The sequence below is a fragment of the Nicotiana tomentosiformis genome, chromosome 12 (genome assembly GCF_000390325.3).
Source record: "Nicotiana tomentosiformis chromosome 12, ASM39032v3, whole genome shotgun sequence".
NCBI classification, from domain to species: domain Eukaryota; kingdom Viridiplantae; phylum Streptophyta; class Magnoliopsida; order Solanales; family Solanaceae; genus Nicotiana; species Nicotiana tomentosiformis.
This window is the reverse complement of record NC_090823.1, coordinates 116016441-116040023: the sequence shown is the minus strand read 5'-3', so window position 1 is coordinate 116040023 and position 23583 is coordinate 116016441. Positions and strand designations below refer to the sequence as shown.

At 38.6% G+C, this 23583-nt stretch overlaps 1 pseudogene; it reads left to right on the top strand.

Annotated features, from left to right (window-relative positions):
• Nucleotides 1-14194: 14194 nt before the first annotated feature.
• Nucleotides 14195-22829, top strand: LOC104084680 (protein PHYTOCHROME-DEPENDENT LATE-FLOWERING-like; annotated as a pseudogene).
• The last annotated feature ends 754 nt before the right edge of the window (nucleotides 22830-23583 follow it).

Genomic DNA, 23583 nt, shown 5'->3' with positions numbered 1-23583 from the left:
TTTTTCGCAAGGTTTTATAATTGACATGACCCAAACGTACATGCCATAAATCATTTGACTCAAGTAAGTAAGAAGAAGCTGAAATATTATTATTGTTTTCCACAACCATTACATTCAGATTGAAAAGGCCCTCGGTGAGGTAACCTTTTCCTACAAATATTTCATTCTTACTAATGACAACCTTGTTGGACACAAAAATGCACTTAAAACCGTGCTTAACAAGAAGTCCAGTAGAGACTAAATTCTTTCTCATTTCGGGAACATGAAGGACATTGTTCAAAGTCATGACCTTGCCAGAAGTCATTTTCAGAAATATCTTCCCATATCCTTCAACTTTTGCTGTTGAAGCATTTCCCATATAAACTGTCTCTTCGGGTCAAGCAGGAGCATAAGTAGCAAAAGCTTCTCTAACTGCACAAACATGGCGAGTGGCTCCTGAATCAAACCACCACAGTTTAGGATTTCCCACCAAGTTACATTCAGAAAGCATGGCACACAAGTTATCAACATCATCATGCTTTACTAGCATGTTTGCTTGACCCCTTTTCTTGTCTTTCTTCGGAGCACGACACTCCGTAGATTTGTGTCCGGTTTTCCCACAGTTGTAGCAGTTTCCACTGAACCGCTTCTTGCTTGGGTTGTATTTCGGACCAGAAGCCTTCTTCCTCTTTTTGTTAGCTTCAACAATATTTGCTCCCATTATTGTTGAATTTCCACGGCCTCTCCTTTCAGCAGCTTTATTGTCCTCTTCGATTCTCAACCGAACAATGAGATCTTCAAGGGACATTTCCTTTCGTTTGTGTTTCAAATAATTTTTGAAGTCCTTCCACAACGGAGGCAACTTCTCAATCATTGCTGCTACTTGGAATGCTTCATTGATGACAAGACCTTCAGCAAGTAGATCATGAATAATCACTTGCAATTCCTGGACTTGGGTAATAACAGACTTGCTATCTACCATTTTGTAGTCCAAAAATTTTGCGGCAACGAATTTCTTCATCCTGGCATCTTCAGTTTTATATTTCTTTTCAAGCGTATTCCACAATTCTTTTGATGTCTCCACGCTACTGTATACATTATACAGATTATCATCCAGTCCGCTAAGAATATAATTCTTGCATAAAAAATCAGAATACTTCTACGCTTCAATCACGAGAAAGCGTTCATTCTCTGGAGTTTTATCTGGCAGATCAGGAACATCTTCCTTGATGAACTTCTGTAGACATAACGTAGTTAAGTAGAAGAACATCTTCTGCTGCCAGCTCTTGAAATCAATCCCAGAAATATTTCCGGGTTTTTCTGCCGGTGCCAACGTCGGTGTTCGGCTTGTCGATGCGTTGGCAGTCACCATCGGAACAGCTTGGTTTTCGCTTTCAGTCGTCATTTTTTTCTGTAAAAGAATGACACAAACAAACATTTAATACACGTTTTCAAACTGGAGTAAAAATCACGTAGATTTTAATCTCCAACAAAATGCCACGAAGGCTTTACTCTCCAAAACGGGAGTACACAAAACCATAAAGGTTTTAGTTTGCAGAATAATAAGAATAACACAAATATAGAAATAAATATTAAATTCCTTAAGATTGTTATTCCCGCCAATATTGCTGTATTTGTAAATAATAATTCTGCAAAATATAAGTTAGCATAATGAAACAGTAATTAATTCGAGCCCACTGAATTCACAGTGTTTCCTTAAGGAATTTAATCCCCTCCTAGTACCCAAGGTAATGGATTATTTCCTCCCAGGATAGAATGAATCACACACTGGTGTAGCGGTACTTCAAACCCCAGTGTTTCAGCGAACACAAAGTTCGGTAGCAAATCACACTTACAATTGCTTTGTTTGAAGTTAAAACAATGCAGAACGAGGGAGTAGAAACTCAGAAAATCGTATGGAAATGCTGAGAGGAAGGAGTGCAATGTATAGCCAACTCTGTTGAGCGATTTTAGGATTTCAGTTTGTGTGTTCAGTGTTGAGTGTCTTTCTTCAACATCTGCTGCACATATATATAGCAGCCAGTGTTAAAGAAGACCAAACGTCCACCCTCCATGGTGGAGCAAGCATTAGCTTGTTTGTGGAGCAAGCACATTCATGTTTGTGGAGCAAGCACATTCATGGTGGGAAGAGCATTAGGCGGCTGCCAAATGGTCAATACACGGATTGGAAAATATCCGTTACAAATGCGGATAATCTTACGTTAATATTTACTATTAACAAATAAATTTGGTCCAAAAGATTAATCAATCAATCATTTGACCAAATCCAAATCCAAATCCGAAGCCGAAGCCGAAGCCATAGCCGTAGCCGAAGCCGAGCCGAGCGAGCGACGACGACGACGGCGTGAGGCTTGCTTTCTTCTTAACTCTTTAAGAGCTACAAGAAGAGCAATTATATATATACCCACCAAAAATCTCTTCCTCTTCCAATATGGGGACAATGTCTCATTGTCAAGAGAGGGAAACTTAAAATTTTACTCAAAAATTTCATTTTCCCTCCATTTCCCATTCACCCTCATTTTAAGACTATTTCATCTTAAAAAATAAAACCTCAACAATCCCCCACATGAATGGGGAATGGCTATATCACGGAAGTATGCATGAAAAAACTGTGTGATTTACAAGCAAGGATTAATCGCATCTGGATAAGTAGGTTTCCCTTTGAACTTTCCGTAGTAAACTTATGTCGGATATACTCGGTCAATCGGTAGATTTGATATCTTTGAACCGTCGATCTTTGGTGTATACCTAGACAACCATAAGTCACACAATCAACCCTTAACCGTCTTTGGTTCTCATTGTTGTGTTCGTTTCAGCCATGAACACCGCCTGGTTTCATAAGTGCGTAGAGAACTGGCCTTACAAAGTTCTCCTTGAAGCGGCTAACACTTTACACTTACATAGATGATTCCTAAATGTGTCATCCTGTAGATACACTATTTGATATACCCCGTATCAAATTTAGAAATCATTAAAAAGCCTTAATGCTTTATCCTTGGTACTGAACATTGTATCATCACGAGAATGGACTAAAATTTTATTTGACAATGTTGAACCGTCATTAATGACTTTGTTTGATCTCCTTGAACCTAGATCTTGGGATCTCCAGTCTTCTAGGTAGAGTTACTGCCACAATGACTTGTTCTCGGCCATAGCCCCATTCCCCTTGATGATTTCTCAACTACCTCTCTAGTTAGGCCTTTTGTAAGTGGATCCGACACATTATCACTTGACTTTACATAGTCAATCGTGATAATTCCTCGAGAGAGTAATTTCCTAACGGTTTTATGTCTTCGTCATATATGACGAGATTTACTGTTATACATAACGCTCCCAGCCCTTCCAATTGCCGCTTGACTATCACAATGTATGCATATTGGTGCCAACGGTTTGGGCCAAAATGGAATGTCTTCCAAGAAATTCCGGAGCCATTCAGCTTCTTCACCGGCTTTATCTAAGGCTATGAATTCAGCCTCCATTGTAGAGCGGGCAATACATGTTTGTTTGGACGACTTCCAAGATACCGCTCCTCCACCAATAGTGAATACATATCCACTTGTGGACTTAGAATCAGTTGAACCGGTGATCCAATTTGCATCACAGTATCCCTCAATCACCGCAGGGAAATTACTGTAGTGCAATTCAAAGTTTTGGGTATGTTCTAAATATCCCAAAACTCGTTTCATTGCCATCCAATGAGATTGGCCTGGATTGCTCGTATATCGACTCAGTTTACTTATAGCACAAGCTATATCTGGTCGTGTACAATTCATGATATACATTAAGCATCCCAACACACGAGCATAATCCAATTGTGATATGCTTTGGCCTTTATTCTTTGCTAATGCAAGATTCACGTCAATTGGAGTCTTTGCAACTTTAAAGCCCAAGTGCTTGAATTTTTCAAGTACTGTCTTAATATAATGAGATTGTGACAATGCCAGACCTTGAGGAGTCTTATGGATCTTAATTCCCAGAATTAAATCAGCAACTCCCAAGTCTTTCATATCAAACTTGCTATTGAGCATACGCTTAGTAGCATTTATGTTGGCAATGTCATTACTCATTATCAGCATATCATCCACATATAGGCAAACAATGACTATGTGATTTGGAACATTTTTAATGTACACACATTTATCACATTCATTTATCTTAAAACCATTTGACAACATTGTTTGGTCAAATTTCGCATGCCATTGTTTGGGTGCTTGTTTTAGTCCGTAAAGAGACTTAACAAGTCTACATACCTTATTTTCTTTACCTGGAACCACAAAACCTTCAGGTTGTTCCATATAAATTTCTTCCTCCAACTCTCCATTTAAGAAGGCCGTCTTAACATCCATTTGATGAATTTCAAGACCATACACTGTAGTTAATGCTACTAACATCCGTATGGACGTAATTCTTGTAACTGGGAGTATGTATCAAAGTAGTCTAGACCTTCTCGTTGTCTATACCCTTTGACTACGAGTCTTGCCTTGAATTTATCAATAGTGCCATCATCTTTGATTTTTCTTTAAAAATCCATTTAGAACCCAAAGGTTTATTTCAAGATCAACCAATTCCCATGTATGGTTGTTCAATATGGATTCTATTTCACTATTGACTGCCTCTTTCCAAAACAATGATTCCGAAGAAATCATAGCTTCTTTAAATGTTTGAGGCTCATTCTCCAATAAGAAAGTCACAAAATCTGGTCCAAATGAAGTAGACGTTCTTTGACGTTTACTACGTCTTGGATCCTCCTGATTACATGTACTTTCTTTTGTTTCTTCCCGAGGTCGTTTAGATCCTTCACCAAACGACTCACATTCCTTTTTATACGGATATATATTTTCAAAAACTCAGCATTATCTGATTCTATAACCGTATTATTATGAATGTCGGGATTTTCTGATTTATGAACCAGAAATCGATATGCTTTACTATTTGTCGCATATCCTATGAAAACACAATCAACGGTTTTCGGTCCTATCTTTACCCTTTTAGGTTTAGGAACTTGCACTTTTGTCAAACACCCCCACACTTTAAAATAATTCAAGTTGGGCTTCCTTCCTTTCCATTTTTCATATGGAATGGATTGTGTTTTGCTATGGGGCACTCGATTTAATATTCGATTAGCCGTAAGAATAGCTTCCCCCCACAAGTTCTGTGGCAAACCAGAACTTATCAACAACGCATTCATCATCTCCTTTAATGTACGATTCTTTCTTTCCGCAATTCCATTAGATTGGGGCGTGTAAGGGGCTGTTGTTTGATGAATAATTCCATATTCTAAACATATTTCTTCAAAAGGAGATTCATATTCACCACCCCTATCACTTCTTATCATTTTTACTTTCTTGTTAAGTTGCGTTTCAACTTCATTTTTGTATTGCCTGAATGCGTCTATTGCTTCATCTTTACTATTCAGTAAGTAAACATAGCAATATCGAGTACCATCGTCAATAAAAGTTATGAAATACTTCTTTCCACCGCGAGATGGTATTGACTTCATGTCACAAATATCTGTGTGAATTAAGTCTAAAGGATTTGAATTCCTTTCAACTGACTTATAAGGATGTTTAACATACTTAGATTCCACACATGTTTGACATTTTGATTTTTTGCATTCAAACTTAGGCAGTACTTCCAAGTTAATCATTTTCCGCAAGGTTTTATAATTGACATGACCCAAACGTACATGCCATAAATCATTTGACTCAAGTAAGAAAGAAGAAGCTGAAATATTATTATTGTTTTCCATAACCATTACATTCAGATTGAAAAGGCCCTCGGTGAGGTAACCTTTTCCTACAAATATTTCATTCTTACTAATGAACACCTTGTTGGACACAAAAACGCACTTAAAACCGTGCTTAACAAGAAGTCCAGTAGAGACTAAATTCTTTCTCATTTCGGGAACATGAAGGACATTGTTCAAAGTCATGACCTTGCCAGAAGTCATTTTCAGAAATATCTTCCCATATCCTTCAACTTTTGCTGTTGAAGCATTTCCCATATAAACTGTCTCTCCGGGTCCAGCAGGAGCATAAGTAGCAAAAGCTTCTCTAACTGCACAAACATGGCGAGTGGCTCCTGAATCAAACCACCACAGTTTAGGATTTCCCACCAAGTTACATTCAGAAAGCATGGCACACAAGTTATCAACATCATCATGGTTTACTACCATGTTTGCTTGACCCCTTTTCTTGTCTTTCTTCGGAGCACGACACTCTGTAGATTTGTGTCCGATTTTCCCACAGTTGTAGCAGTTTCCACTGAACCGCTTCTTGCTTGGGTTGTATTTCGGACCAGAAGCCTTCTTCCTATTTTTGTTATCTTCAACAATATTTGCTCCCATTATTGTTGAATTTCCACGGCCTCTCCTTTCAGCAGATTTATTGTCCTCTTTGATTCTCAACCGAACAATGAGATCTTCAAGGGACATTTCCTTTCGTCTGTGTTTCAAATAATTTTTGAAGTCCTTCCACAACGGAGGCAACTTCTCAATCATTGCTGCTACTTGGAATGCTTCATTGATGACAAGACCTTCAGCAAGTAGATCATGAATAATCACTTGCAATTCCTGGACTTGGGTAATAACAGATTTGCTATCTACCATTTTGTAGTCCAAAAATTTTGCGGCAACGAATTTCTTCATCCCGGCATCTTCAGTTTTATATTTCTTTTCAAGCGCATTCCACAATTCTTTTGACGTCTCCACGCTACTGTATACATTATACAGATTATCATCCAGTCCGCTAAGAATATAATTCTTGCATAAAAAATCAGAATGCTTCCACGCTTCAATCACGAGAAAGCGTTCATTCTCTGGAGTTTTATCTGGCAGATCAGGAATATTTTCCTTGATGAACTTCTGTAGACATAACGTAGTTAAGTAAAAGAACATCTTCTACTGCCAGCGCTTGAAATCAATCCCAGAAAATTTTCCGGGTTTTTCTGCCGGTGCCAACGCCGGTGTTCGGCTTGTCGATGCGTTGGCAGTCACCATCGGAACAGCTTGGTTTTCGCTTTCAGTCGTCATTTTTTTTCTGTAAAAGAATGACACAAACAAACGTTTAATACACATTTTCAAACTGGAGTAAAAATTACGTAGATTTTAATCTCCAACAAAACGCTACGAAGGCTTTACTCTCCAAAACGGGAGTACACAAAACCACAAAGGTTTTAGTTTGCAGAATAATAAGAATAACACAAATACAGAAATAAATATTAAATTCCTTAAGATTGTTATTCCCGCCAATATTGCTGTATTTGTAAATAATAATTCTGCAAAATATAAGTTAGCGTAATGAAACAGTAATTAATTCGAGCCCACTGAATTCACAGTGTTTCCTTAAGGAATTTAATCCCCTCCTAGTACCCAAGGTAATGGATTATTTCCTCCCAGGATAGAACGAATCACACACTGGTGTAGCGGTACTTCAAACCCCAGTGTTTCAGCGAACACAAAGTTCGGTAGCAAATCACACTTACAGTTGCTTTGTTTGAAGTTAAAACAATGCAGAACGAGGGAGTAGAAACTCAGAAAATCGTATGAAAATGCTGAGAGGAAGGAGTGCAATGTATAGCCAAATCTGTTGAGCGATTTCAGGATTTCAGTTTGTGTGTTGAGTGTTGAGTGTCTTTCTTCAACATCTGCTGCACATATATATAGCAGCCAGTGTTGAAGAAGACCAAACGTCCACCCTCCATGGTGGAGCAAGCATTAGCTTGTTTGTGGAGCAAGCACATTCATGTTTGTGGAGCAAGCACATTCATGGTGGGAAGAGAATTAGGCGGCTGCCAAATGGTCAATACACGGATTGGAAAATATCCGTTACAAATGCAGATAATCTTACGTTAATATTTACAATTAACAAATAAATTTGGTCCAAAAAATTAATCAATCAATCGATCATTTGACCAAATCCAAATCCAAATCCAAATCCAAATCCGAAGCCGAAGCTGTAGCCGTAGCCAAAGCCGAGCCGAGCAAGCGACGACGACGACGGCGCGAGGCTTGCTTTCTTATTATCTCTTTAAGATCTACAAGAAGAGCAATTATATATATACCCACCAAAAATCTCTTCCTCTTCCAATATGGGACAATGTCTCATTGTCAAGAGAGGAAAACTTATAATTTTACTCAAATATTTCATTTTCCCTCCATTTCCCATTCACCCTCATTTTAATACTATTTCATCTTAAAAAATAAAACCTCAACAATCCCCCACATGAATGGGGAATGGCTATATCATGGAAGTATGCATGAAAAAACTGTGTGATTTACAAGCAAGGATTAATCGCATCTGGATAAGTAGGTTTCCCTTTGAACTTTCCGTAGTAAACTTATGTCGGATATACTCGGTCAATCGGTAGATTTGATATCTTTGAACCGTCGATCTTTGGTGTATACCTAGACAACCATAAGTCACACAATCAACCCTTAACCGTCTTTGGTTCTCATTGTTGTGTTCGTTTCAGCCATGAACATCGCCTGGTTTCATAAGTGCGTAGAGAACTGGCCTTACAAAGTTCTCCTTGAAGCGGCTAACACTTTACACTTATATAGGTGATTCCTAAACGTGTCATCATGTAGATACACTATTTGATATACCCCGTATCAAATTTAGAAATCATTAAAAAGCCTTAATGCTTTATCCTTGGTACTGAACATTGTCTCATCACGAGAACGAACTAAAATTTTATTTGACAATGTTGAACCGTCATTAATGACTTTGTTTGATCTCCTTGAACCTAGATCTTGGGATCTCCAGTCTTCTAGGTAGAGTTACCGCCACAATGACTTGTTCTCGGCCATAGCCCCATTCCCCTTGATAATTTCTCAACTACCTCTCTAGTTAGGCCTTTTGTAAGTGGATCCGACACATTATCACTTGACTTTACATAGTCAATCGTGATAATTCCTCTAGAGAGTAATTGCCTAACGGTTTTATGTCTTCGTCGTATATGACGAGATTTACCGTTATACATAACGCTCCCAGCCCTTCCAATTGCCGCTTGACTATCACAATGTATGCATATTGGTGCCAACGGTTTGGGCCAAAATGGAATGTCTTCCAAGAAATTCCGGAGCCATTCAGCTTCTTCACCGGCTTTATCTAAGGCTATGAATTCAGCCTCCATTGTAGAGCGGGCAATACATGTTTGTTTGGACGACTTCCAAGATACCGCTCCTCCACCAATAGTGAATACATATCCACTTGTGGACTTAGAATCAGTTGAACCGGTGATCCAATTTGCATCACAGTATCCCTCAATCACCGCAGGGAAATTACTGTAGTGCAATTCAAAGTTTTGGGTATGTTCTAAATATCCCAAAACTCGTTTCATTGCCATCCAATGAGATTGGCCTGGATTGCTCGTATATCGACTCAGTTTACTTATAGCACAAGCTATATCTGGTCGTGTACAATTCATGATATACATTAAGCATCCCAACACACGAGCATAATCCAATTGTGATATGCTTTGGCCTTTATTCTTTGCTAATGCAAGATTCACGTCAATTGGAGTCTTTGCAACTTTAAAGCCCAAGTGCTTGAATTTTTCAAGTACTGTCTTAATATAATGAGATTGTGACAATGCCAGACCTTGAGGAGTCTTATGGATCTTAATTCTCAGAATTAAATCAGCAACTCCCAAGTCTTTCATATCAAACTTGCTATTGAGCATACGCTTAGTAGCATTTATGTTGGCAATGTCATTACTCATTATCAGCATATCATCCATATATAGGCAAACAATGACTATGTGATTTGGAACATTTTTAATGTACACACATTTATCACATTCATTTATCTTAAAACCATTTGACAACATTGTTTGGTCAAATTTCGCATGCCATTGTTTGGGTGCTTGTTTTAGTCCGTAAAGAGACTTAACAAGTCTACATACCTTCTTTTCTTTACCTGGAACCACAAACCCTTCAGGTTGTTCCATGTAAATTTCTTCCTCCAACTCTCCATTTAAGAAGGCCGTCTTAACATCCATTTGATGAATTTCAAGACCATATACTGCAGCTAATGCTACTAACATCCGTATGGACGTAATTCTTGTAACTGGAGAGTATGTATCAAAGTAGTCTAGACCTTCTCGTTGTCTATACCCTTTGACTACGAGTCTTGCCTTGAATTTATCAATAGTGCCATCATCTTTGATTTTTCTCTTAAAAATCCATTTAGAACCCAAAGGTTTATTTCCAGGAGGAAGATCAACCAATTCCCATGTATGGTTGTTCAATATGGATTCTATTTCACTATTGACTGCCTCTTTCCAAAACAATGATTCCGAAGAAATCATAGCTTCTTTAAATGTTTGAGGCTCATTCTCCAATAAGAAAGTCACAAAATCTGGTCCAAATAAAGTAGACGTTCTTTGACGTTTACTACGTCTTGGATCCTCCTGATTACATGTACTTTCTTTTGTTTCTTCCCGAGGTCGTTTAGATCCTTCACCAAACGACTCACATTCCTTTTTATACGGATATATATTTTCAAAGAACTCAGCATTATCTGATTCTATAACCGTATTATTATGAATGTCGGGATTTTCTGATTTATGAACCAGAAATCGATATGCTTTACTATTTGTCGCATATCCTATGAAAACACAATCAACGGTTTTCGGTCCTATCTTTACCCTTTTAGGTTTAGGAACTTGCACTTTTGCCAAACACCCCCACACTTTAAAATAATTCAAGTTGGGCTTCCTTCCTTTCCATTTTTCATATGGAATGGATTGTGTTTTGCTATGGGGCACTCGATTTAATATTCGATTAGCCGTAAGAATGGCTTCCCCCCACAAGTTCTGTGGCAAACCAGAACTTATCAACAACGCATTCATCATCTCCTTTAATGTGCGATTCTTTCTTTCCGCAATCCCATTAGATTGGGGCGTGTAAGGGGCTGTTGTTTGATGAATAATTCCATATTCTAAACATATTTCTTCAAAAGGAGATTCATATTCACCACCCCTATCACTTCTTATCATTTTTACTTTCTTGTTAAGTTGCGTTTCAACTTCATTTTTGTATTGCCTGAATGCGTCTATTGCTTCATCTTTACTATTCAGTAAGTAAACATAGCAATATCGAGTACCATCGTCAATAAAAGTTATGAAATACTTCTTTCCACCGCGAGATGGTATTGACTTCATGTCACAAATATCTGTGTGAATTAAGTCTAAAGGATTTGAATTCCTTTCAACTGACTTATAAGGATGTTTAACATACTTAGATTCCACACATGTTTGACATTTTAATTTTTCGCATTCAAACTTAGGCAGTACTTCCAAGTTAATCATTTTCCGCAAGGTTTTATAATTGACATGACCCAAACGTACATGCCATAAATCATTTGACTCAAGTAAGTAAGAAGAAGCTGAAATATTATTATTGTTTTCCACAACCATTACATTCAGATTGAAAAGGCCCTCGGTGAGGTAACCTTTTCCTACAAATATTTCATTCTTACTAATGACAACCTTGTTGGACACAAAAATGCACTTAAAACCGTGCTTAACAAGAAGTCCAGTAGAGACTAAATTCTTTCTCATTTCGGGAACATGAAGGACATTGTTCAAAGTCATGACCTTGCCAGAAGTCATTTTCAGAAATATCTTCCCATATCCTTCAACTTTTGCTGTTGAAGCATTTCCCATATAAACTGTCTCTCCGGGTCCAGCAGGAGCATAAGTAGCAAAAGCTTCTCTAACTGCACAAACATGGCGAGTGGCTCCTGAATCAAACCACCACAGTTTAGGATTTCCCACCAAGTTACATTCAGAAAGCATGGCACACAAGTTATCAACATCATCATGCTTTACTACCATGTTTGCTTGACCCCTTTTCTTGTCTTTCTTCGGAGCACGACACTCCGTAGATTTGTGTCCGATTTTCCCACAGTTGTAGCAGTTTCCACTGAACCGCTTCTTGCTTGGGTTGTATTTCGGACCAGAAGCCTTCTTCCTCTTTTTGTTATCTTCAACAATATTTGCTCCCATTATTGTTGAATTTCCACGGCCTCTCCTTTCAGCAGCTTTATTGTCCTCTTCGATTCTCAACCGAACAATGAGATCTTCAAGGGACATTTCCTTTCGTTTGTGTTTCAAATAATTTTTGAAGTCCTTCCACAACGGAGGCAACTTCTCAATCATTGCTGCTACTTGGAATGCTTCGTTGATGACAAGACCTTCAGCAAGTAGATCATGAATAATCACTTGCAATTCCTGGACTTGGGTAATAACAGATTTGCTATCTACCATTTTGTAGTCCAAAAATTTTGCGGCAACGAATTTCTTCATCCCGGCATCTTCAGTTTTATATTTCTTTTCAAGCGCATTCCACAATTCTTTTGACGTCTCCACGCTACTGTATACATTATACAGATTATCATCCAGTCCGCTAAGAATATAATTCTTGCATAAAAAATCAGAATGCTTCCACGCTTCAATCACGAGAAAGCGTTCATTCTCTGGAGTTTTATCTGGCAGATCAGGAATATTTTCCTTGATGAACTTCTGTAGACATAACGTAGTTAAGTAAAAGAACATCTTCTACTGCCAGCGCTTGAAATCAATCCCAGAAAATTTTCCGGGTTTTTCTGCCGGTGCCAACGCCGGTGTTCGGCTTGTCGATGCGTTGGCAGTCACCATCGGAACAGCTTGGTTTTCGCTTTCAGTCGTCATTTTTTTTCTGTAAAAGAATGACACAAACAAACATTTAATACACGTTTTCAAACTGGAGTAAAAATCACGTAGATTTTAATCTCCAACAAAATGCCACGAAGGCTTTACTCTCCAAAACGGGAGTACACAAAACTACAAATGTTTTAGTTTGCAGAATAATAAGAATAACACAAATACATAAATAAATATTAAATTCCTTAAGATTGTTATTCTCGCCAATATTGCTGTATTTGTAAATAATAATTCTGCAAAATATAAGTTAGCGTAATGAAACAGTAATTAATTCGAGCCCACTGAATTCACAGTGTTTCCTTAAGGAATTTAATCCCCTCCTAGTACCCAAGGTAATGGATTATTTCCTCCCAGGATAGAACGAATCACACACTGGTGTAGCGGTACTTCAAACCCCAGTGTTTCAGCGAACACAAAGTTCGGTAGCAAATCACACTTACAGTTGCTTTGTTTGAAGTTAAAACAATGCAGAACGAAGGAGTAGAAACTCAGAAAATCGTATGGAAATGCTGAGAGGAAGGAGTGCAATGTATAGCCAAATCTGTTGAGCGATTTCAGGATTTTAGTTTGTGTGTTGAGTGTTGAGTGTCTTTCTTCAACTTCTGCTGCACATATATATAGCAGCCAGTGTTGAAGAAGACCAAACGTCCACCCTCCATGGTGGAGCAAGCATTAGCTTGTTTGTGGAGCAAGCACATTCATGTTTGTGGAGCAAGCACATTCATGGTGGGAAGAGCATTAGGCGGCTGCCAAATGGTCAATACACGGATTGGAAAATATCCGTTACAAATGCCGAAGCCGTAGCCGTAGCCGAAGCCGAGCCGAGCGAGCGACGACGACGACGGCGCGAGGCTTGCTTTCTTCTTAACTCTTTAAGAGCTACAAGAAGAGCAATTATATATATACCCACCAAAAATCTCTTCCTCTTCCAATATGGGACAATGTCTCATTGTCAAGAGAGGAAAACTTAAAATTTTACTCAAAAATTTCATTTTTCTCTCCATTTCTCATTCACCCTCATTTTAAGACTATTTCATCTTAAAAAATAAAACCTCAACAATCCCCCACATGAATGGGGAATGGCTATATCACGGAAGTATGCATGAAAAAACTGTGTGATTTACAAGCAAGGATTAATCGCATCTGGATAAGTAGGTTTCCGTTTGAACTTTCCGTAGTAAACTTATGTCGGATATACTCGGTCAATTGGTAGATTTGATATCTTTGAACCGTCGATCTTTGGTGTATACCCACCAAAAATCTCTTCCTCTTCCAATATAGGACAATGTCTCATTGTCAAGAAAGGGAAACTTAAAATTTTACTCAAAAATTTCATTTTCCCTCCATTTCCCATTCACACTATTTCATCTTAAAAAATAAACCTCAACAGAAACAACCTATTGCAATGGTTCGGCCCTTCCCCGACCCCGCGCTTAGCAGGAGCTTAGTTTTCCTCTAGTCTTTGTTGCTCAGTAAGTCTGACTGAATGCAGTAAGTTGCATTTTGGGTAGAAAAACTATTTTATGAAATAGAGAGTCTGAAAGGTGGGATTTTGAATATCATCACTTGGAGATTGTTGGTCGAATGATGTATTTATTTATTAGTAATATTTTTGGGTGTGGATTGAACCCAGTGCAGAGCCATAGCCAATGAAGGGGTTCAATTGAATCCCCTTCCTTGGAAAATCATACTGTTAAATAGGGCAAACTTAATTTTTTTTCATATATATACATATAAACTTTTGATTCCTTCATGTAAGAAAAATATTTATTGTAGTGACAAGGTAGTTCAAAAATTACTTTACGTGGCGGGCTTAAAATTTTTGAAAAATTGGCTTTGTTTTGATAGTTTACTCTTCAAATTTCTATTTTCACTGATAAAATCCTCTTGTTTCGTCATAGGGTGCGGGTGATCATGGGAGTGACAATGTTGCTAATCTCTCTGGTAAGTTAGAGTTTTGTGAAGGACTTCATATATCGGTTTCCTGGTTCTTTCTCTAAGTTAATTTTTACATCTTCTTTTTCTTTATTTCAAGAGTTAGTACATTTGTCAGGATTGACTATTTTACCTTACATTCTGCAGATAAAGAAGTTTCCTTCACATTAAGCATTTTCTTGGATGGATATTCTATTCGGAGACCCTCAGAGGTCTGTTATTCATCTGGTCCAATCTAACAATTCTGAGGTGTTAGGACTGAAGAAAGTTCTTTTCCTTTTATAATTGCAGAATGAATCTGGGCATCAAACTTCTGAAATTGTTCCAAAATTCTTACATCCATACGATAGTGCATCTGAAACTCTCTTCTCAGTAATTGCACTGTCTTTTTTGGTTTTTGTATTCTTTCCTTTTCTGTCTGGCTGTCTCTTATTTCTTAGTGTGTGGTTCATCTGTTGATCTACACTGTATTTCCTAACTTGAGCGGCGGAGCTTGCGAAATTCTTCTTTATGCTTCAGCTAATGCTTATAAACTTTTGAGCTCTCATTTAAGAGTATTGTGTCTTTATGACAGTTTATGAAACCTGAGATAGAAATCTAATGCTCATTTGCAAGTTAATATTACATCTGTGTCTATGTAGTTTTCATCTGCAAAGACTTATATTGTTTTTCCTTTTTTCTCTTAACTTTTTCTTTGTACATTGTGCACTTGGAGGCAATTGAGTCTGGCCGACTGCCTGGTGATGTTTTGGAGGATATACCATGCAAATATGTCGATGGGACCCTAGTATGTGAGGTGAGGTTTATTATAGACGCGTTTCGTCAATTATATGTTCTACAGCATTAGAGTATTGCGGGTTCTACTCCCTTCAAATTGCATGCATCATCAGGCGAGTAGAGATCTCCAGTTGTTTTTTTCTTATATTATCAGATGCTATTAATCAGCTTACTCATAAGAGAATCACACGTCAAATTATCATTCCAGAGTTTGCATAATTGCTTTTCTGCTGGATGGTTCAGTCAGTCGGCATTTCTCATAGAATGAATGTTACCATTTCTTCCCCTTTCGTGACGACAATGTAGCTTTGAGGTTGTCTTTTATTTCTTAATTAGGGATTTGACTACTACTGCAGGTGCGGGATTATCGGAAGTGCTTCTCTAAAGCTGGAAAAAGTGTGCCTTCTGCTACTGATTCTCCTTTTATTAGTAGATTATGCCTCAAATTGTCGCTTGAAAATGTGGTGAAGGATATTCCACTGATTTCAGACAATGCTTGGACATATGGTGATCTAATGGTTAGTAAGATAAATCCCTCTTAGTAGCAACCAAATGTTTTGTGTTCTTAGCATTCTTTTTTTTTAAATGTAGGAAGTTGAATCACGGATATTAAGAGCTCTAGAACCACAACTTTGCCTAGACCCCACCCCGAAGTTAGACAGGCTTTGGAACAACCCAGTTTTCTCTAAGGTGATGAGTTAGTAGTTTTGTTTTCCATCTTCCTCTGGTAAAATTCACTCTTTTATTTAAGCTGGTGCTGTATTATATTGCAGTTAAGTTTGGGTCTAGGCAATATATTCAGGAAAAGACTAAGGGAGACTCCAGAAGTTACTGTCACATCTAATAGTAGAATCCAAGGGAAAAATGTTTGTATAGATAGAGTGACGGAAGCTCAAAGTCAGGAGATGTAGGACCTCTTGTGCAGCAGCCTCTTCATGACAATCTGAATGCACAGGATAATGGACCAATGGATATGTTGACATTGAAAAGTGACAGTTTTGTGTCTAAGGCCTTTGTTCCAGCGTCACATTTGGTATCTCACCTTTCAAAATATCAAATGGGAGTTCAGAGTCCTAGAATTATGCAGGATCATAAGTCAGATATTGTTCTGAATGCATCAGTATCTTCTCCTGCTGCACCAGATATGATGCTGTCATGCACAAATGCTATGACCTCCAGTGCTTCTATACATGGCAAGAGAGAGAGTCAGGATGGACATGAATCTTCCCTGTCCAACTCAAATAAGAGGACAAGAGTTAGGCATATGGTTGCTGATGTTAATTATATGCAACATGTAGGCACACAGGTAGATGGCCTTCACACTCTAGATTATCCTTGGAAGAATGCTTTATTACTGCCGCAGTCAGTTTCCAGGGCTATTCCTTATGCTAACACCATGCTAAACTACCATCAACAGACTTTCCAAGGGGGCTTGAACCAAGAAGCTAGGACAATGCCATTTGCGGCAGGACAGAAAGGAATTAGATATAATGTAAAGAAAGAGCCTGCTGAAATAGAGAGAATGGACCAATTAGAGCCTCGATGGACTAAGAATGAGAGTCAGGTGGGGGAATCAGATATGAACTTTATGGATTTCCAGCAGGCACGATCACATCAAATACTTCCCCAGCAGTTAACGCAATTAGGTTTCCCACAGATAACCTGGAATGGTCTTGGTCAACCTCTTGAGACCAATCCTTGGAAAGAGTACTCACTTCAAAAGAGGAAAATAGTGCAAAGTCCTTGTGCTTCTGCTGGAGGTTTGCCTCGATCTCCTTTATCATCTAAATCTGGAGATATTTCTGGTGGTTCAGTACGACCTCAGTATGGTGCAGCTGTGGCAAATGGACTTACACAATTGATGAAGGAGAAGCCAGCAGCCACATCTGTTCCTTCTGCTGGTGTCTTAACATTTATGACTTCCATTGCTAATGGTTCCATGCGGCAGCAACACCTGCCTCAAGTTGCTGCAAAGCGGAGATCCAGTTCTGTTCCTAAGGCCCCTGTCATGATGGGAGCTGGTTCTCCTGCCGGTGCCAGTAACATGGGTCTTCCATTCTATGCAAGTAGTCCTTTCGTGGGAACTCCACCTTTGGCTGACCAAATCATGCTTGAAAGGTTCTCCAAGATTAAAATGGTGACAGTGAGGTACATTGCTTACTAAAATTTTTCCCGTATAAACCAGATATTCTTTTGAATCAACACAATTATATCATGTCTAAAAGGGAGCTCTTAGGTTGTGTCTATCAGCCAGAAGACTACAGATACATGTGTTTCCTTTTGTAATTAGCTCAATTAAAATAATCTTTCTTGAACTATTTCAATGCTTGTCACTTGACTTAGTATTCATGGTCTGGAAGTGCCACAGATAAAACAATAGAAACAGACTGCTTGTAGGAGAAACCGAAGGATATCATCTTAACGGGAGCATGCTGGCTATTTCAACACTGATTTTCAGTAGATTCTCTGTGGAACCCTATAAGATGAGATATATGAGATCTTATGCTTACAAGATGCCAAACAAAGATGTAGTTCTTTAATTCAACACTTATGTAATTAGTTTTTCTTTGTTGAGGTCTACTAGTTCATGTCAACCTTCCTAGAAGATGGATATAAACTTTAGATGCTTCATGCTCATTACGTGTATTATTTGTTTGTTAATGGTAACTGTTCACAGTTTATTACCCCAAAAAAAAAAATGCCAAACAAGCAAAGTTTTCTGTAGTAAAAGGAAAAAGTTCTCAGTTGATTTCGCATTGTTCCCATCATTGAGCTACAGCTGGAGGAGAAGTATGACACTGGATAAAGGGAAGATTGAAGAATCCCTTGTCCATATTCCCTGCAGATTTACTGAAAAATATAATAGTACCAAGTAATCTTGAATTCTAGAACTTGATAAGCGCATAAACATGAGCAGAAGCAGAAGCTTATGAAATGAAAATGATTCATAATGTGAACAAATATAACTAAACTTGCTTGTTATCCTTTGGGGTTGAACTGTTGCTATTTTCAACTTCATTTGCACATTTAACATGGCAATTGTGGTGTAATTGCATCATGATGGAGCAAATTATAAAGCAAGTCAAAACAAAGGAGGTTGGGAGTACGATACTTTTTCTTAACTTATGAAGGATCTCTTGTGCTTTAAAAAGTCGATATAAGTGGTCTTTATTTCAGTTGAACTTGTAGTTTCTTATTTATCAACTTACTTTCTTATACTATGTTCTTTTCAACCATTGTTCCTAAAGCAAGATAATTTAGTTTGTTGATGATATTCAATGGCTAACATCAAGGGCCTGAGAGTTTCAGGTTTCAACTTAATCACAAAAAGAATAAGGTTGACGAGTACTGCAGAAGGAAACAAAATGTATATCCTGCTCAACAGCTGCTGCTTCATCTTTCCAATAATTCAAACAATGAAAATTTCAAAGATGAACCCTGCAGAATGGCACTGTCAAAGTCACTTGTTGGTGGCAACATGAATATTTGTACAAAAAGAGACTTGACATTTCTGCAGACAGAGGAAGTTCTTCAAGGTCTGTCTGCACTGCACTCCCCATCTAGATCAAGATATAGCCTAACCGATCTTTTGGCTAACTTGACGTTATTCCCTAGGAAATGGTTTCTCTTATGTTCCTAAGGAACGAACTAGAATGATCATGTCCGAAAAGCCAAATGATGGAACTATTGCAATGCATATCGGAGAAATGGAGGATGCTGAATACTTGACTGCTGAGGATTACCTCCCAACTCTGCCAAATGCTGTGAGTTCTGAACACACTCTGTATATTATGGCTCATACAGTGCATGTGCATGCCTCTTTATGCAGTGTCCACTCTTATGGATTTAATCAAGCTTGACAAGCTTCTATTCTGAAGCGAACCATTTAGAGCTGAATCCTCAATCTAAAAACCACTTGTGGAACTCCCAATACAGAAGTGAAAAAAAGGAAAATGACATGAACAGATCATCTTTTGGGTTGGCGGGGGTTGGGGGGTTCTCTCAAATCCCATTTCTGCTAGCATGTGCTCATTTGGATGTTGAAAATGTATTACCTTTACTTGCAAATGTATTTGGTCCTCTTTTTTTTTTGAGAATGGTAACATTCGTATTAATAAAAAGGCACTAAGGCAGTGCAAATCCATATGTACAGGGAATAATAGATCAATCTTTATCTATCTTAACTACAAAATGCCTAACATGTCTACCAAAGATTCTGTATCCTCTACAAGACTTTCTTTACACCAAAAATGAAATAGAATATACAGTTCATCTTGACATCCTGAATGGAGTTGTATTTGTTTTCAAAAACTCTTGAGTTTCTCTCCTTCCATACTATCCACCATATGCATGCAGGTATCAATCTCCACCATGTCTTTTGTCTCACTGAGTCTCCATTGTTGTTCCAAGATTTTAGTAACTCAACAGTAGTAGCTGGCATAGACCATCTTAGCCCAACAATGTTAAGGAACAACTGCCATAGTTGACTAGTAATAGGGCAGTGAAGGAATAAGTGACTGTTTGTTTCCAATTCTCCGCCACATAAAAGATATCTAGAACAAAGTTGGAATGATGGAATCACCTCCTTTACAGGTTCTCTTGAGTTAAGCATGCTTCTCTTGCCACCAGCCATGTGAAGCAAATCACCTTATAAAGAGCTTTTACTTTCCAGATACTCTTCCATTGCCAACCATCTATGTGATGGCCAGTGTTTGACAACAGAAGATAAGCTGATATGACAGTATACATCCCATTCTTGCCAATGTTCCAGATAAGAGAATCTTCATGATCTTTAAGACCTTGGATAGCTTTCAAAGGATTAAAAAACTCAGCAATTCTCCCAAGCTTCCAATCATTCAGACCTCTTCTAAAATTGATATTCCAACCATGTTGTCCCCAAGCTGCTTTCATTCTAAGATCAGGCGCTGTAGCTGTGTAGCAATGCAGAAAAATTCAGGGAATAGTTCTTTTAGTGGACCATATCCTAGCCAATTATCATTCCAAAACAATGGCTTCCTTCCATTTCCAACCTTTATGCTAGTGTTGCACAACATAGAATTCCAGAATTTCCTGATAGTTTTCCAAACTCCCACCCCATAAGGTAACAGGTCTTGTGCACCACTGATCCAACTGGCCATACTTCTCATATATGACATTCCTCCATAAAGCATTAGTCTCTAGATAATACCTCCACAACCACTTCATGAGCAGACTCTGATTGTGCGCCTTTAAGTTCCTGATACCTAGATCCCCTTGTCTTTTGCTGGTAATGAGTGAGTCCCAGTTAACTAAGTGAATGGCTCTCTTGTCTCTATTACCCCGCCAGATAAAATTCCTTCTTGCTGCATCTATTATTTTTCTTACCTTAACTGGAATAGGAAATAAGGACATGACATATGTTGGAAGTGCATCCAAAACAAAATTCCTCAAAACCACTCCACCTCCCAGCGAAAAATATTGGCTCTTCCAAGTTGCAAGTCTCTTTTCACATTTTTCTACCACACCATTCCATATTCCTTGGGGAAATGTATTTGGTCCTCTTTCAAGCTCCTCTTTCTAATAGCTGTTTTGAGACAAGATTGTACATGTAGCACCTAAGGGTGTGTGTGGTTAGTAGTTACTAAAGTGGGTTGAGAGACATGAGGTCTCAGGTTCAATGGAGTCAAAAATACTAGGTGATTTCTTCCCATCTGACCAAACCATGGTGGATAGAGCTACCCGGTACCTCTACTGGTGGGAGGTAGCAGATACCCCGTGGAATTAGTCAAGGTGCGTGCAAATTGGTCCGAACATCACGGTTATTAAAAAAAAAGGTTGTACATGTGGCTCTTGTAGTAGTTCAAGCTATCTTTGTATAGCAGTTCAATTGAGCAGAAAAATCAGTATGCTAAATAATTTTGAGTGGAATTTTGGTGTATACAATCTGAATATCTCAGATTCCAGATTTGCCGTGAGATTCACTTATCAAACGCTATGCTAGGTTACACCAATATTTTAGGAGAATAGCTTTCTGATATAAATTTTCCATGATAATGGTAACTTCAGATGAATTCTGAGGTTGTCATATTGAGAAGTTCAATGGATTCAAATTGGTTGGTGATTTTTGTAGGCTTTATCTGAAACATGGAGAATTGGAGGACAGCTCATTGTAGAATTTATTGAAGTCATCTTATTTGTTTTTGATTGCACATGTAAAAAACTGGAGAATGAATCTCCAGCTATTTGTTAATGTTCTGATTCTTACATCGTACCTTTTTTTTTGTTACAGCACTTTGCAGACTTGCTAGCAGCACAATTTCGTTCACTGGTAGGTAATTGTGTGAGATTTAAGAGCTAATCATCAGCATATTCTTCCTGCCCTTATTTTGCCTGTATGCCTATGTGTTTGCAGATGATACGTGAAGGGCATCTTGTGGAGGATCATGTCCAACCAAAACCGATTTGCATGAATCTTGCTTCAAGCGATGACACTATAGAGACAGGAACAGTCCCAATTGGTTCTGTTTCTGAAATGCAACAATCTGAAAGGGTCTTCATTAACAGTGTTGATGCACTAATAAATTCACCGGCCCTAATTGGTTCTGACACTGAAATGCAAAAATCTGAATGGGTCTTGGTTAACAGTGTTGATGCACTAGTAAATTCACCCCAGAACATGCAAGGTCAAAAGACTACTGCCGCCTGGAAACGATCAGCCATTACAGACTTCTCAGGGACGCCTGCCTGGGGTTTCAATGCCTACCAGACAACAATCTGATCCTTTAACCCCTCTGCATCAGCAGCGGCAGCAACATAATCAAAATCATTCGATGCAACAACAGCAGCAACAACATAATCAAAATCGTTCGGTGCAAGAGCAGCATCCACAGTTACAGAAATCCTCCTTCATGCATGATGTAAATCCAATGGCTCATTTTGATAGACTCAGCCTGAATTCCTATCTGCAGTTGGCTAATAACATGGATATTAAAGCCTCTCCACCGCAACTTCAGCAGTTACTACAACAGCAGCAGTTTCAGCCGCAACAACTGCAGCCGCAGCAACCACTAATGCAGAGGAAAATGATGATGGGTCATGGAAATGTAGGTATGGGGAGCATTAACAACAACATGGATGCACTGGGTGATCTTGGTAATGTTTTTGGCATGGGAGGTGTGAGAGGAGCTGGTGAAACTGGAATTTCAGCTCCGCTGGGTTCTTTTCCAGACATGGGCAAAATAGCTCAGAAGCCAACAAAGTTGAGCCAGACTTCTAATATTAGTAATGCAATCAGTCAGCAACTTTGCATTGGGGCACTCACTCCACAACAAGCTGTTCTCATGGAAAACAAGCTGAGACTGGGCTATGGCACAGAACCACACGAATATGTTTTGGGGGGGGGGGGGCACTGTAAAGCGTGGGTGGTATGACTGAATTAGACAAATGCAAGGATCCCAAGAAAGCATTTAGGACATAGCTTGCAGATATTTCTTTTTTTCTTGTTGGGGTATTCAATCACTGTACAGGCCGAAAGAACACACTTCGATGTCAGCTCGTGATAAGTTGGTTGAGCAACTGATAATCTAGGTGTATACGGTCAAAACCGGTTTTGTCCTTCATGCAATTAGTCAAGATTGGAACATGATTGACCGATGGTCGTTTTTATAATACCGAGATGAAATCTGAAGTCAGGTTACCAAGCTCAAGATTCAGGAACCGATCAATACCGAGCTCGAAGTCATTATCGAGCTCGAGTCCAAATCGAACTATGATGTGAAGTGGCGTTATCAAACTCAAGATTCGAGCCCGAGTCAATGCCGAGCCCGAGTCAATATTGAGCTCGAGTCAGTATCGAGCTCGAAATCTGGAGATCGACCAATATCAAGTCCGACCAAGATCGAATTAAGAGACAAGAGCCGTTGTAGCCGCACTAGGGGAGAGAATCTCGGCGGGAATTAAGGAAAAGCTAAATTAACTAATCTACCATGGGATCCCACTATGTATTTTTTATTATATCCAAAGTAGGATCCCTCCACTATAAAAGAGTGGCTATCATTTCTGTAAAAGGGCAATTGAACATTGAGGCATCTACACACTCCCTTATTGAAAAGATTATTGATATTCACATATAGATACAGAAGAAATTATCCTTTTGTGAGCCTTGTACATTGATTCATCTTACTT